This window comes from Lactuca sativa, chromosome 3 (genome assembly GCF_002870075.4).
Source record: "Lactuca sativa cultivar Salinas chromosome 3, Lsat_Salinas_v11, whole genome shotgun sequence".
NCBI classification, from domain to species: Eukaryota; Viridiplantae; Streptophyta; class Magnoliopsida; order Asterales; family Asteraceae; genus Lactuca; species Lactuca sativa.
In genome coordinates, this window is record NC_056625.2 from 292,838,142 (window position 1) to 292,855,346 (window position 17,205).

The following is a 17,205-nucleotide window of genomic DNA, read 5'->3' on the forward strand; positions in this document are numbered from 1 at the left end:
GGAAAAAGCATTATTAGGATTAGAACATGACGGAAACCTCATATCTAACTCATCCAAAAGTATACTTTGCTAAAGCATACATTGGTATGAAAATACCATCCAAAATAAACAACGATAAAGTATACAGTGATATGAAAATATCACCAAAGCATACATTGATATGAAAATTTTCATATCATCATTTGAAATATTAAAAGCAAACAAATATAAGCAATCATTTAGGTACTCAAGAGGCATAAACATTTAGACATCAGATATATCGGTATGAAAGCAATCATGAAGCAAATACAACAACAACTCAAACAAAAGCGGGAGCAAAAAGCATCACTAATGAAACAACTTGAAGTAGTCAATCGAGAACTTGAAGTAGTCAATCGTGAAGAAGAACAAGTAAAACCAACATTACAAATTTTATCAGCCTATTTAGCACCTAAAGAAGAAGCAGGTAGCAACTCAAAAACAAAGCAACCAAATGAAAAAATTCAAGAAATATCATCCGACGATAGTCCACCACATACAATACCTAAAATAGAGAAACAACCCCTCACATCCAATCCAGAGGAATATCCACCACTTCAAGCAGATCATAAAAACATAAAGAAATGGTATGTGATATTCAACGGAGAAAACAAAGGAATCTACGACGATTGGGGAATCACCAATTCGTATATTCTTGGAAAAAATGTCATTCATAAAAGCTACAAAACAAAAAATGAAGCAGAAGCTGCATACAACGAAGCATACAAAGCAATAATTAGAGATAATGTCGAATGTTCAAAAACAGTCCTTCTTGCACCTCAAAAACCCATATCTATTTCCACCACACAAAAACCTATATCCATCCCAAAATCTCTTAATCAACTACATGCCAAAATTTCCCTTGAAGCCATTCCATCAACCAAACAAAAAGAAGCCATGAAAAAACCAACCACCCAAAAATTTGCTAAACTATGGGATAGTCTCGTCTCATACACAGAAGTTCATTATTTAATGGGTTTCTACCTAGTAGCTAGGCGCCCAGGCCCCAAAGCAGTCTTCCTAGCCGATTTATCTGATCCTATGACTTTATGGGATTATTTTATTCATGAATTTATCGATATCATCTACTTAGAAGGAACCAATCTCCACTGCATCAGCGAATTTCCATCAGCTGTACAAACCGTAATAAGAAATTATAAAATACGCTTCGCCAAACAAGAACGAGGATTATTCATAAAAATGCATTCTAGTTATCAAATCTTTGATGAAGATTCATAACTACTTGTCCCAAGCATTACCTTCGCAAACATGGGAATCAACAATAGTTCGAAACCTACAAAAGATGATCTAACCCATGAAATACCAACACAGGATCATATAGTTTTCGCACTAGCCGGTGTCTATTTAGCATCATCTCGCATAGGCAACGGTAAAGATCAAAAGTCAAGAGTCAGAGTAAATTATGCCAGTAAAAACTTCGTTATATATTCTCTAACAGACAGTGAAATAACCCCAGAAGCATTAAAGGCAATTGAAACTTTTGAACAACCGTTCGAAAAGTTTTCCCATCAATTAGCAAAATTATCTGATTTAAAGAAACAGCTTTGTAAACATATCATGCATGCACCACGACACAATTGTAGTCACTGTAAAGAAAATATCGAAGAAACACCCTTCATGGAAGACTAACGTCAGCCATGACCAAAGCACACATCATTCAGAAAAATTTGTCCTTTCGGTGGCGGGAGGAATGACGCAAGCAATGACGTAAAAAGCCATTATTGAAGACACTTGTCCTTTCAGTGTGGAAGGGATTGTAATTATTTGTTATTTGTCGTTGTATAATTATTGACTGAAATAATATAGTGTCGGTAGGATGTAACATAAAGTGTAAGACCCTCCATAGTCAAGGGGTCAAAAATGTAAATATATGTTAGTCTTATTGCAATCATACCATTGCAACAATAATTGTAACCGGCTCTTTCGAGCCTATATATAGGGCATTTTCCCATATGAAATAAACAAGAGTTATTTGAGTTTTTAACACTTGAGTTGAATCTCAAAGTTCTTCCTTTGTTGAAATAGTTTGTCTATTTTTGAATAGCAGAGCCCTATCCAAACTATCCACATAATCATCAAATTATTCAACATAATCCATCATCAATATAATCCAACGCATCATTCAGGTATAATCTTCTTTTAATCTTTATTAATTCCGTCATGTTATTAATCTTTTTTTTTTCAAAATTAACGACATGACGGAATTAATAAAGATTAAGAGAAGATTATACCTGAATGATGCGTTGGATTATCTTGATAATGGATTATGTTGAATAATTGGAAGATTATGTGGATAGTTTGGATAGGGCTCTGCTATTCAAAATTAGACAAACTATTTCAACAGAGGAAGAACTTTGAGATTCAACTCAAGTCTTAAACACTCAAATAACTTTTGTTTATTTTATATGGGCAAAGGCCCTATATATAGGCTCGAAAGAGCCGGTTACAATTATTGTTGCAATCGTATGATTGCAATACGACAAACATATATTTACATTTTAGACCCCTAGACTATGGAGTGTCTTACACTTTATGTTACATCTTACCGACACTACATTATTTTAGTCAATAATTATACAATGGCAAGTAACAAATAATTACAATCCCTTCCACACTGAAAGGAAAATTGTCTTCAATAATTGCTTTTTACATCATTGCTTGCGTCATTCCTCCCGCCACCTAAAGGACAATTTTTTCTGAATGATGGGTGATTTGGTGATGGCTGACGTTAGTCTTCCATGAAGGGTGTTTCTTTGATATTTTCTTTACAATGACTGCAATTGTGTCGTGGCGCATGCATGATATGTTTACAAAGCTGTTTCTTTAGATCATCAAAAAATTCTGCTAATTGATGGGAAAACTTTTCGAACGGTTGTTCAAAAGTTTCAGTTGCCTTTAATGTTTCTGGGGTTATTTAATTGTCTGTTAGAGAATATATAACGAAGTTTTTACTGGCATAATTTACTCTGACTCTTGACTTTTGATCTTTACCATTGCCTATGTGGGATGATGCTAAATAGACACCGGCAAGTGTGAAAACTAGATGATCCTGTGTTGGTATTTCATGGGTTAGATCATCTTTTGTAGGTTTCGAACCATTGCTGATTCCCATGTTTGCGAAGGTAATGCTTGGGACAAGTAGTTGTGAATCTTCATCAAAGATTGGATAACTAGAATGCATTTTTATGAATAATCCTCATTCTTGTTTGGCGAAGCGTGTTTTATAATTTCTTATTACTGTTTGTACAGCTGATGGAAATTCGCTGATGCAGTGGAGATTGGTTCCTTCTAAGTAGATGGTATCGATAAATCTATGAATAAAATAATCTCATAAAGTCATAAGATCAGATAAATCGGCTAGGAAGACTGCTTTGGGGCTTGGGCGCCTGGCTACTGGGTAGAAACCCATTAAATAATGAATTTCTATGTATGAGACGAGAGTATCCCAAAGTTTAGCAAATTTTTGGGTAGTTGGTTTTTTCATGGCTTCTTTTTCTTTGGTTGATGGAATGGCTCAAGGGCAAATTTGGCATATAATTGATTAAGAGATTTTGGGATGGCTACACGTTTTTGTGTAGTGGAAATAGATATGGGTTTTTGAGGTGCAAGAAGGACTGTTTTTGAACATTCGACATTATCTCTTATTATTGCTTTGTATGCTTCGTTGCATGCAGCTTCTGCTTCATTTTTTTGTAGCTTTTATGAATGACATTTTTTCCAAGAATATATGAATTAGCGATTCCCCAATCGTCGTAGATTCCTTTGTTTTCTCCGTTGAATATCACATACCATTTATTTATGCTTTTATGATCTGCTTGAAGTGGTGGATACTCCTCTGGATTGGATGTGAGGGGTTGTTTTTCTATTTTAGGTATTGTATGTGGTGGACTATCGTCGAATGATATTTCTTGAATTTCTTCATTTGGTTGCTTTGTTGTTGAGTTGCTATCTGCTTCTTCTTTGGGTGCTGAATAGGCTGATAAAATTTGTAATGTTTGTTTTAGCTGTTCTTCTTCACGATTGACTACTTCGAGTTCTCGATTGACTACTTCAAGTTGTTTCATTAGTGACACTTTTTGCTCCTGCTTTTGTTTCAGTTGTTGTTGTATATGCTTCATGATTGCTTCCATACCGATGTGTCTGATGTCTAAATGTTTATGCCTCTTCAGTACCTGAATGATTGCTTATATTTGTTTGCTTTGAATATTTCAAATGATGATATGAAAATTTTCATATCAATGTATGCTTTATTGATATTTTCATATCACTGTATACTTTATCATTGTTTACTTCGGATGGTATTTTCATACCAATGTATGCTTTAGCAATGTATACTTTTGGATGGGTTAGATATGAGGTTTCCCTCACGTTCTAATCCCAATAATGCTTTGTTCATAGGATTATTTATCTGCATCTGAATCAAAATCAGTTGTATATGCATAAATATCTATGTTTGAATCTATATCTGAATCTTCTATAGGTTCATATCCTAGATCATATGCAAATTTTAATAAATTTGTTTCTTTTTCCCTTTTTGTCTTTTTTGAACATTCATACGCTTTATGTCCGTCTTCTTGACATATCCAACATTTACAATCTTTTTTTATTTTATGGGCAATAATTTGTTTTAGATTGATATTTTTATTTATATTGTTTTCTATTTCGAAAATATTTTCTTTCTCCTTGTTTATAATATTGTTTATATTTAGGTTTATAAGTTTGTTTTTTCCAAGTTTTCTTTTAATATTGTTGTTTTTTATTATCTTTACAACCATATTGATTAACTTTATTAGAAAGGGTGTGACAACATAAATCAATTTTTGCATCTTGTATTGTTTTTTGTTCTAGACATTTTTTCTGCATCCATGCTTTTAATATACTTATTCGTGCTCCTAAAGTATCTGCAATTTTATTTGTTGTAATGCTTCATGGAAATCTTTTATTACACTTTGACTTACTAATGATGGTAATTTTTGGTAAAACATGTCTAATGCTATCTTTTTTCTAGTGAAATCTAGATTATAATAATGTTCAGAATATTCACATATAAATAGATCTAAATAACACATGTTACAAATTCGTAAGTTTGTTAAATGTCATAATGATTCTAATTGAAAAGCTTCCTGAGATGTTTTATCCTCTATTTGTTTTCCTATAAATTTTTGAATAAGCCGATTTATTACATTTTTAAGTGTTTCCATAGCATCAGTAGTAGCTATCATCATTGTTTCAGTTTCGTCAAGAGATGAGAGAAAACGATATGCATTACCTTGTGTTTTATGAATGATATAATTAAGAAAATGTGTTGAATGTAAATTTCTTAATTCTTCAGTTAACTAAATTTGTACACCCATTTTATTACTACATGCTTGAATTTTTGCTTCGGGATTTTGATCACAATCAATAAAAAGAATATATGAATTTGTTAGAAAAGTAAATAATTTTGGTATGTGTTGTGGAGGTATTTTTTTCCCATTTGTTTTGTTTATTTTTAACCATTCCTTGTCTATATGAAAATTTTTCTTCTAATGAAGTTGGTCCATAAATATATTGACTTTGATAATCATCTTCAACATATGATTGTTTTCGTTTTAATCCAAAATTGGTTTGTGAATTTCTATATGGATTTGAATAAGGATTTTCGTCATCTGAAGAAAAATCATATATTACTTCTGCGTCATTATTATCTTAATTATTTTCTGTTTCTGTATTATTTTCTTGAATTTCAGATGAAATTTCTAATTCTGCAAATAATTTAGTTAATGTTTCAACTTTTTCTTGCAAAGTTTCCATATTAATAAGTTGTGTGAATTTTTAGAAATGAAATATGTAGTTTCTTTTTACTAACGAAGTAGTTATTATTAGTGATTTTCTATTTCTCGCGACATATTTAACAGATTAGTTGTGTTATTTTATCTTCAAGGTTTTTTATTTGTTCTTGTTTCCAATTTATACTATTATTTATTATATGTATTGCTTCAATGTTAGATATATAATTGATTATCGATATATCAGAATCTAGCTTTAAGTTTAATAAAAAAAATTTAGATTGTTTTAATGTTTCACGAAAAAATTGTAATTCTTGTTTATTAATATTTAAACTTGAAAAACTCATGATTAGAACAAAATGATAGTTTAGTTTTTCTTTTAAAGTTACAACTAAAAGTTATAAATTTTAATAACAAGGTTATGGTGGGGTTTAGTTATTACTCTTATATTTATAATGATGGTGATGAAACCAAACTTTTCATACGGAGAATTAAAAAGTTTTTGACAAATGTTTCTGACTTGTTGGTACAAAATAGTAATTGTTTCTTTTAAGATCTTTTAATGAAATAGTTTAAATTGTAGGTAGATTGGTTTTAATATTGAATTTATGATGATAAATGAATATTAATGAAGACTTGTGACGATGAATATTCATAGTAATATTTACGATGATACATAATGAACAGATGTTTATAAATGATACCAAAATTTTTATAAGAAAATTTAAAAACTTTTTGAAACATGAAATGTGAATTTTGCTTCTTGGTACATAGTCATAATTGCTTTAAAAGCCTTCTTACGATAAATGTTTAAATTGTTGGTGGATAGGATTGAGTTATGACGATGAATATGAATATGTATTATCATATATTTAAAAAGATGAATATTCATTATCATGTTTATGATGCTGCTTATGCATATATTCATATGACCAAAAGATTGAATATGCAAAATAATAATAAGAACGTTACTTAGCTCTGATACCAAAATTAACGACATGACGGAATTAATAAAGATTAAGAGAAGATTATACTTGAATGATGCGTTGGATTATCTTGATAATGAATTATGTTGAATAATTCCATGATTATGTGGATATGGCTCTGCTATTCAGAATTAGACAAACTATTTCAACAGAGGAAGCACTTTGAGATTCAACTCAAGTCTTAAACACTCAAATAACTCTTGTTTATTTCATATGGGCAAAGACCCTATATATAGGCTCGAAAGAGCCGGTTACAATTATTGTTGGAATCGTATGATTGAAATACGACAAACATATATTTACATTTTTGACCCCTAGACTATAGAGGGTCTTATATTTTATGGTACATCCTACCGACACTACATTATTTCAGACAATAATTATACAACGACAAATAACAAATAATTACAATCTCTTCCACACTGAAAGGACAAGTGTCATTATTAGTCTAGGGGTCTAAAATGTAAATACATGTTTGTCGTATTGCAATAATATGATTGCAACAATAATTGTAACCTGCTCCTTCAAGCCTATATATAGGGCCTTTGCCCATAAGAAATAAAGAAGAGTTATTTGAGTGTTTAAGACTTGAGTTGAATCTCAAAATTCTTCTTCTGTTGAAATAGTTTGTCTATTTCTGAATAGCAGAGCCCTATCCAAACTATCCACATAATCATCCAATTATTCAACATAATTCATCATCAATATAATCCAACGCATCATTCAGGTATAATCTTCTCTTAATCTTTATTAATACCGTCATGTCTTTAATTTTGGTATCAAAGCTAAGTAACGTTCTTATTATTATTATGCATACTCAATCTTTCGTTCATATGAATATATGCATATGCAGCATCATAAACATGATAATGAATATTCATCTTTTTAAATATATGATAATACATATTCATATTCATCGTCATAACTCAATCCTATCCACCAACAATTGAAACAATTGTTGTAAGAAGGTTTAATGCAATTATGAGTATCAAGAAGTTAAATTCATTTCATATTCCATAAAAGTTTTTCAACTTTCCGTATTACAAATTTAATATCACTATCCCACTGTATTTATTTCTAAAAACTTTAAATGTAACTTTAAAGAACATTATCATTTTGTTTTTATAAAGTTTTAATCATGAGTTTTGTAAATATTAATAAACAAGAACAAATAAAAAATCTTGAAGATAAAATAACAAGATTAATTTGTTAAATATGTCTCAAGAAATAGAAAATTCATCAATCATTATTAATATCTACTTGGCATTTGGCAATATAAATTACAAGAAGATTATTGTCGTGGACGTTTAATCCGTTGACAATTACAATTACATCAGTTTCATCCATACCTCAAGTATATCAAAAGCACCAACAATCATATAGCAGACACATTAACCAGAGAATACAAGCCATCATGAAACAACTCAGATAAGGAAAAAACACTATTCATGGAAGACTAACGTCAGGCATGACCGAAGCACACATCATTCAGAAAAATTTGTCCTTTCGGTGGCGGGAGGAATGACGCAAGCAATGATGTAAAAAATCATTATTGAAGACACTTGTCCTTTTAGTGTAGAAGGGATTGTAATTATTTGTTATTTGTCGTTATATAATTATTGTCTGTATACGCAATAATGTAGTGTCGGTAGGATGTAACATAAAGTGTAAGACCCTCCATAGTCTAGGGGTCTAAAATGTAAATATATGTTTGTCGTATTGCAATCATACGATTGCAACCATAATTGTAACCGACTCTTTCGAGCCTATGATTTCAATACGACAAACATATATGTACATTTCCGACCCCTAGACTATGGAGGGTCTAGGGGTCTAAAATGTAAATACATGTTTGTTTATTTCTAAATAGCAAAGCCCTATCTATTGCAATACGACATAAAGTGTAAGACCCTCATTGTATAATTATTGTCTTAAATAATGTAGTGTCGGTAGGATTTAACATAAAGTGTAAGACCCTCCATAGTCTAGGGGTCTAAAATGTAAACATATGTTTGTCGTATTGCAATCATACGATTGCAACAATTTCATGATATGTTTACAAAGTTGTTTCTTTAGATCATTAGATAATTCTGCTAATTGATGGGAAAACTTTTTGAACGGTTGTTCAAAAGTTTCGATTACCTTTAATGCTTCTGGGGTTCTTTCACTGTCTGTTAAAGAATATATAACGAAGTTTTTACTAGAATAATTTATTGGGTAGAAACCCATTAAATAATGAACTTCTGTGTATGAGACTAGACTATGCCATAGTTTAGCAAATTTTTGGGTAGTTGGTTTTTTCGTGGCTTCTTTTTCTTTGGTTGATGGAATGGCTTCAAGGGCAATTTTGGCATGTAGTTGATTAAGAGATTTTGGGATGGATACAGGTTTCTGTGTGGTGGAAATAGCTGGATATGGGTTTTTGTGGTGCAAGGAGAATTGTTTTTGAACATTCGACATTATCTTTTTATGACTTCTTTGTATGCTTCTCTGTATGCAGCTTCTGCTTCATTTTTTGTTTTGTAACTTTTTTGAATGACATTTTTTCAAAGAATATATGAGTTGGCAATTCCCCAATTGTCATATATTCCTTTGTTTTCTCCATTGAAAATCACATACCATTTCTTTATGTTTTTATGATCGGCTTGAAGTAGTGGATATTCTTCTTGGTTTGGTGGCATAGGTTGTTTTTCTATTTTATGTATTGTTTGTGGTTGACTATCATCGGATGATATTTCTTGAATGTGTTCTTTTTGTTGCTTTGTTGTTGAGCTACTAGCTGCTTCTTCTTTAGGTGCTGAATAAGATGATAAAATTTGTAGTGTCTTTTATAGTTGCTCTTCTTCACGATTGACTAGTTCAAGTTGTTTAATTAATGATGCTTTTTGCTCCTGCTTCTGTTTGAGCTGGTGTTGTATTTGCTTCATGATTGCTTCCATTTCAATATGTCTGCTGTCTGAATACTTGTGCCTTTTAGGTACCGGAAGGACTGCTCATATTTGTTTGCTTTTAATATTTCAAATGTTGATATGAGAATTTTCATATCAATGTATGTTTTGGTTATATATTTATATCACTGTATATTTCATTTTTGTATGCTTTTGGTGGTATTTTCATACCACTGTATATGTAACGCCCGCAAATCCGGGCTAGTCAAATTAGAGGCAATGGGGGTCGAAAACGACTTTTCGACAAAAGATTATTTAGAATAAATAATTTTAACCAAGTTGTAGAGTATGTTACAAGGTTTTCGTACATATAAAGAACGCCGAAATCTGAGTTATAACGAAGAAGTTATGACCCGTTGAAGTTTCGCGACGGAACCGACACGATACCGGGAAGCGTAAATAGTGAATTTACGATAGAGCGAGATTTAGCCTTAGCAATCTAAACGAAAGTCGTAGAATATGTTAAACTAAGAACATCGATAAAAATAACGCCCAAATCTGACTTCGTATGAAGAAGTTATGATTTTTCGAAGTTTCGGACTAGCAGTGTACAGCCCGAAATTCAAATATTAGATCGAGCGGTTTTTAGCCGACACAACCTAAACGAGAATCGAAGACCTCGTTGAGAGTAGCATAACGAGAAAAAGATGGGCGAAAACGGATGTCGGATGAAGAAGTTATGAGGATTTAACGGACCAATCGTGTCCCGGCCCGTTGATAATATAAAAATTAAAATCGAGCCAAAATTAGCCAACGAAATCTAAACGAAAGTTGTAGAGTACGTTCCCACCTTCGCGTGGATATAAAAAACGTCGAAAACGGAGCTCGTATGTGAAAGTTGTGATTTTTAGAAGTCGGGAGTGGAAATTGCGAAATCTGTGGGAGACTGATGACGTGGCTCAATCCTAACCGTCGCTTGCTGATCACGGCTCACTTCGGATGAAGGACACGTCGCTTCGCCCTACACCCTGCGTCCGAGTTCGGTACGCCCAGCGTACCCTTCGGCCTTATCCTTCCGACGAATGCGAGACAGTTGGTCCGAGGTGGCATCCTTATCCGAACTACGCCCCGCGTAGTGTTGCTGTACGCCCAGCGTACGACCGAGGGCGCACACCTATAAAAAGGCAGCGAGGGTTCTTCATTTCTCACACCATTTTTCACTTCTTTCTCTCACTAGTTTCTCTCTCTAGCTCATCTAAACCCCCCCCCCCCCCTAAACCCTAGAAAACCCCCTTAGCACCCTAGGGAAGCCCCGAGGCTCCCGGAGTCCCGAGAAAAAGGAGTTTTTCGGTTTCGAAACGCTGCTCCAATTAAGTTTCGGTTTTCGATAAAATTCGCTGTAAGTATGCTACGCTTACGCAATTTTTAATATACCTTTCAAATAATTATATGAATGTTATTAGGTCCTTAAAATAATTATTTGGGCTATTATTATGAGTTATATTGAGCGTTATTAACGCTTAATAATAGTCAGACTAATTAATTTGTCGCGGTTATCGTTAAACTAAACCCTAGTGGTATCGGTACTAGGTTTTATCGAAGGAATATCGTTTTGAGAGTATCGAAGCGTTGTCCGAGTGCTGAGTCACCACCTACTCAAGTGAGTGCATAGTTACTTTCAGCTTACATATAGATATGAAGTATTTTATATAAATTACGTGCTGTGTGTGTATATTATCTGTATACTTGCTATCTATGTTGGATAAATGTTTTATACATGTTTTCAATGATTTAAAGTGTATATGTATTTTATATCTACAAAATGTGTTGGGTAAAACATGGGTAGATGTATTAGTTGTTGTGTGATAAAATGAAATAATGAGATGCCTCGTTATAGTTGTTCTTGATGATCTAGTCATCTAGCGGAGTATAGATGACGACCACGGACTATTCTAGACAGTCCAGTGGAACACTAGCAGGCTCGCAACCTGTAGGTGTTTAGTCGAACTGTGTGTTTAACCGAACTGTGTGTTTATTCGAACTGTGTGAACTGTGTGCTCACCAGATATACTCCATCCCAATGATAGTCCTTTGACTAGGTCCCTTGTGTTAGATGTTTTAGGGACGTAATGTGAGGATAACAGGAATGAGTAATTGGGTTGATTGTTTGATGTTTAAAAATAATAATTATATTATTGTGGGTTGAAAACTCTATGTGCTCACCAGGTTTCCCAACCTGACCCACTCAGTTTATTTATATCACAGATGTTGATATGAAGTCACAATACACTGAGAGATTTAAAGAGATGTAGATCACTAGTGTAAATAATTGTAAGTTCTGTTTATGCTTATGTTTTTGTATTAACGATGACATCCCAAACGTTTTAAAATAAAATAAATACGTTTCTTCAAAAATATTTTAATAACGTATTTACCATGTTTTTCTGGGAACAAATTCCACAACATTTTTATGAAATGAAGTACTCTAATTTTTATAAAGCATAAACAAACCGGTCTTTTCTGGCCGTGATTTTGGGGATGTCACAGTATACTTCGGATGGTATTTTCATACCATTGTATGCTTTGGCAATGTATACTTCAGATGAGTTAGATATGAGCATTCTCTCACGTTCTAATCCCAATAATGCTTTCTCCATAGGATTATTTATCTGCATCTGAATCAGAATCAGTTGTATATGCATAAATATCTATATTTGAATCTTCTATAGGTTCATATCCGAGATCATATGCAATTTTTAATAGATTTTTTTTTCTTTTTCATTTTTAGTCTTTTTTGGGCATTCATAAGCTTTGTGTCCGTTCTCTTGACATATCTAACATTTACAATCTTTTTTATTTGATGGGCAATAATTTGTTTTAGATTGATATTTTTGTTTATATTGTTTTCTATTTCGAAAATATTTTCTTTCACCTTGTTTATAATATTGTTTATATCTAGGTTAATAAGTTTGTTTTTTCCAAATATTATTTTTATATCGTTGTTTTTTATTATCTTTACAACCATATTGATTAACTTTATTAGAAAGGGTGTCACAATATAAATAAATTTTTGCATCTTGTGTTGTTTTTTATTTTAAACATTTTTTCGACATCCATGCTTTTAATATACTTATCTGTGCTCCTAAAGTATCTGCAATTTTATTTTGTTGTAATGCTTCTTGGAAATCTTTTATTACACTTTCACTTACTAATGATGGTAATTTTTCATAAAACATGTCTAATGTTATCTTTTTTTCTAGTGGAATCTAAATTATAATAATGTTCAGAATATTCGCATATAAATGGGTCTAGATAACACATATTACAGATTCGTAGAGTAGTTAAAAGGCATAACGATTCTAATTGAAAAGCTTCCTATGATACTCTATCTTCGATTTGTTTTCCTTTGAATTCCTGAATAAGACGACTTAATCCATTTTTAAATGTTTCCATAGCATCAATAGTAGTTATCATCATTGTTTCAGTTTCATCAAGAGATGAGAGAAAACGATATATATTACCTTGTGTTTTATGAATGATAAAATTAAGAAAAAGTGTTGGGTGTAAATTTCTTAATTCTTCAGCTAACTGAATTTGTAATCTCATTTTATTACTCCATTCTTGAATTTTTGCTTCGGGATTATGATCACAATCAATAAAGAGAATATCTGAATTTGTTGGAAATGTAAATAATCTAGGTATGTATTGTGGAGGTATTTTTTCCTATTTATTTTGTTTATTTTTAACCATTCTTTTTCTATATAAAAAATTTTCTTCTAATGAAGGTGGTCCATAAATATATTGACTTTGATAATCATATTCAACATATGATTGTTTTCGTTTTAATCCAAAATTATTTTGTGAATTTCTATATGGATTTGAATAAGGGTTTTCATCATCGGATGAAAAATCATATATTACTTCTGCGTAATTGTTATCTGAATTATTTTCTATTTCTGTATTAATTTCTTGAATTTCGGATGAAATTTCTAATGCAGCAAATAATTTAGTTAATGTTTCTACTTTTTCTTGTAAAGTTTCCATATTAACAAGTTTTGTGTATTTTTTATTTTTGAAATGAAATGTTTAGTTTCTTTTTATTAACGGAGTAGTTATTATTAGTGATTTTTCTATTTCTTGAGACATATTTAACAAATTAATCTTGTTATCTTATTTTCAAGATTTTTTATTTGTTCTTGTTTCCAATTTATACTATTATCTATTACATGTACTGCTTCAATATTAGATATGCAATTGAATATTGCTATCTTAGAATCTATTTCTAATTCTAAAAGAAATTTTTTAGATTGTTTCAGTGTTTTACGAATAAAAATTTAGTTCTTGTTATTAATATTTAAACTTGAAAAACTCATGACTATAATTCTATAAGAACAATAATTTAATTGTGTTTTGGATCAAAGTTACGATAAAAATTTACAGTTTTAAAAATGATAGTGATAGTGGAGTTTATTATGACTATTAAATTTTATGATGATTATGACAAGTAATATATAATAACATTTATAATGATGCATGATGAATATTTTTCTTATGAACGAACGGATGAATACTCATAAATCCCCCCACCCACATATATATATATATATATATATATATATATATATATATATATATATATATATATATATATATATATATATTAAAACTATAAGAAGAGGTGCCGTAGAAACTCACATTCGATGCGTGATCTTGATTTAGGCTTGATACATTCGTTGCATGATCTCGATCTAGGCTCGGTTTTGGTGAAGCTTCACGTGAAAAACCACATCTCGACGTCTTTTTTAGTTAAAACAAAGCTCATGACTATTTTTGTAATACTTTAAACTAAAGGACTTGTTTTGAAATACTTTATATGCAAAAATGATTGTTTTGTAATTTGTCTAACAAAAATGACTGATTTGTGATAAATTAAATCAAAAGGGACAATTTTGATCTTTGTAAAACAATATAGGGACCATTTTTGTAATGACTAAGTCAAACTGGACACGACTTGTAAAGATTTATGTCAAAGGCCTGATTTTGATTATTTAATATAAGTGGGGGACTGTTTTTGGGCAATTGATACAAACAAAAAAGGGACAGGTATCGGTCTTCATCCGATCTAGAAGGAAAAAGGAACATGAACGAAGAAGGCAGCGATCGGGAAGGTCCGATGGTGACTGATCGACGGGCAACGGTCCAGGAAAGAAAATGAAAGCAGCAGGTGGCTGCTGTCGCCGACCGCAGTGGTGATGGGCTGCTCTGGCAGCTTCTTCGTCGGTTCCGTTTTTTGATTCGGCATCAGAAAATGCGAAGGGAGGGAGAGGGGCAAACGATCTCTAGCGAGCTCCTCTTGGTTCACTACTCCCGTCGCCGCTAGCAAACTCAAAGGAGGATGTGAAACAGTTGTAGTCATTGATTAAAAAAAGTGTTTTCAACAGCTTCAATCGATGGAGAAGCAGTGGAGGCGGCAGCTGGGGCCGTTGTCATCGTCTAAGGTGGGGAGGGAGCTGCGAAGGACGATCAGAAGGAGGTGGAGAGATCGACGTTCGGTGACCTTCAGCTTCGATTTGGTCATCGTCGGGGACATTCCGGTGTTCGATGGTGGAAGCAGTTCACTAAGATGGGTGTTTGGCTGGTGCTGATCGGAAACAAGTCTCCAGTGGTGTTTGGTGATTGCTTGAGTCCACAAGGGAAAGGGACTGCCATGGTGGCCGACAGCCTCTCATTTGGCCAGAAATTGAAGAAGGAAAGAAGAAGAAAAAGAAAAGAAAAATGGGAGATGGAGAGAGGGATGTTCAGATCAATAATGGACGAAGGAATTGGGTAGCTTCCATTTGAAGCTTACTCAATTATTGAAAAGTCAAGGTGACCTTTGGGTAGATATTTTGACAATTAAACATATGCGAAGTAGTATTTTAGTGAAATAGTGATATTGGTTGTCTTTGGCAAAAATAGTTATTAGTTGTAAGCAGGTAATGGGTAGCTGGTAGCGGAAAACTGTATCTTTTATTTTTTATATGAATGTTTGGTAAAAATAGCTGGAAGCTTTTGAAATATATAAAATTACATAAAATGACAATTGATTAAAAATAAATAAATATATAAATTTATTTTTAAGGGTAATTATGTAAATTTATTTCAAAAGCTCATGAGCGTTTTGTTAAACGATACATGAAGTAGTTTTTAGAATCGGAGCGTTTTGTTAAAACTAAAAGCTAAACGCTCGTACTGCCAAACGAAGCTTTTTGTTTAAACTAAACCGTTTTATTAAAAAAAAAAACTAAAAGTAGAAGCTCTCAAACGCTTCCAAAAACTCCGTACCAAACACGCTCATTGTCTCGTTTCTCGGTCTGTGTGTTTATAGATCCGGACATATGAAAATTTTTATGAATGTGTTTGTTTATTGTCTCAATCATGGTGATTCCAGATGAAATCCTGAAGGATTTTAGTTTGGATATACGGAACTCCGTGGAATGATATTTAAAGTTTCACGATTAATTGTTTTGGATTCGACAGATTTTACGAATCTGATTTTAGTCGAGACTAAAAATGTCATAAAAATGAATAAAATAATAAAACATGGTCTAAGTTCAAAAAAGTGCTCAGAAATAATTTACGAGGCTCGTAGCTAATTCAAACGAAGCAGTGCACAGTTCTTTTAAGGAAAATCAAATAAATATCAATTCTTATAACTTTAAAGAGGCGTAACTTTCTCATGCGATCTCTGTTTTGGATGTTCTTTATATTCACGGAATTTAGAGAACATAATCTATTCAAATTTCTTATCCACAACTCTCAAATAAACTGAATGCAAAAAAAAAAAATTTAACGTAACAAATAAATTTAATTTTTTTTGGTGATTTTCGATTCGATCTTCAACGATAGAAGTTTTGAGATGTTACAAAAGTAATTATAAATATAATATCTTTAATATACATTATAAACATAAAATTACATGCACTTGGTCTTTAATACATAGTGGTTCGCGGTGGTTTGACCGCCGAACACCGACCATTTTTTACCAATTGTTACAAACTTCATTGTCAGTTATGTTGAAGTGATCAACAACTGTATTAGCAGTGGACATGATGATCGAGAAGAGAATTTTGGAAATGATTAGTAAATAGGGTTAGGGTTCCTACATGAATTCAGGAAATCAAAAAGATTAAATTGAACCGCCGAATTGTCTTTTATAACTAGCATGAAATTCAAAATTAAACCAAGCCCGAATTAATAACTGCCATGTGGAAAGTAGGTAACCAAAGCGAAACCATACTAATCTTCCACATATACACATAATGAGTATTTTTCTTGATGCATGATAAAGCAACAGTAACGTCTCTTCTCAACGGCCATCTCGATATCACCAACAAAATCGAATAATCAAGAAGCCTTGACAGATTTGAATGACTAGTCTTCGATAGTTAAGGTTGGGCCTCATTCACTTCTGGGAATTTTAAATGAAATCGTACTCCAGACCTTACGAAATCTTGGTATGGGTTGGTAATACCTGGTCAAAGA

General features: G+C 32.3%; 1 protein-coding gene and 1 long non-coding RNA gene across 6 annotated transcripts in view; one reads left to right on the forward strand and one right to left on the reverse strand.

Moving 5' to 3' along the window:
- LOC122197237 (uncharacterized) overlaps positions 1-15,559 on the reverse strand; it is a 42,999-nt gene extending 27,440 nt beyond the window's left edge. For 2 of the 5 annotated variants that reach the window (XR_008231148.1, XR_008231149.1), the window contains exon 1: positions 14,377-15,559. The gene's annotated coding sequence lies outside the window, so the exon portion shown is untranslated. Of the gene's footprint in view, positions 1-8,021; positions 12,357-14,376 lie in introns of those variants that run through there. The other 3 variants (XR_008231147.1, XR_008231146.1, XM_052769587.1) reach the window with 3 other exon arrangements.
- On the forward strand, positions 6,859-8,560 carry LOC111907730 (uncharacterized). The gene is made up of 2 exons (XR_002855650.3): positions 6,859-7,520; positions 8,084-8,560. It is a non-coding gene; the product is annotated as an uncharacterized LOC111907730 (long non-coding RNA).
- Positions 15,560-17,205: the final 1,646 nt, after the last annotated feature.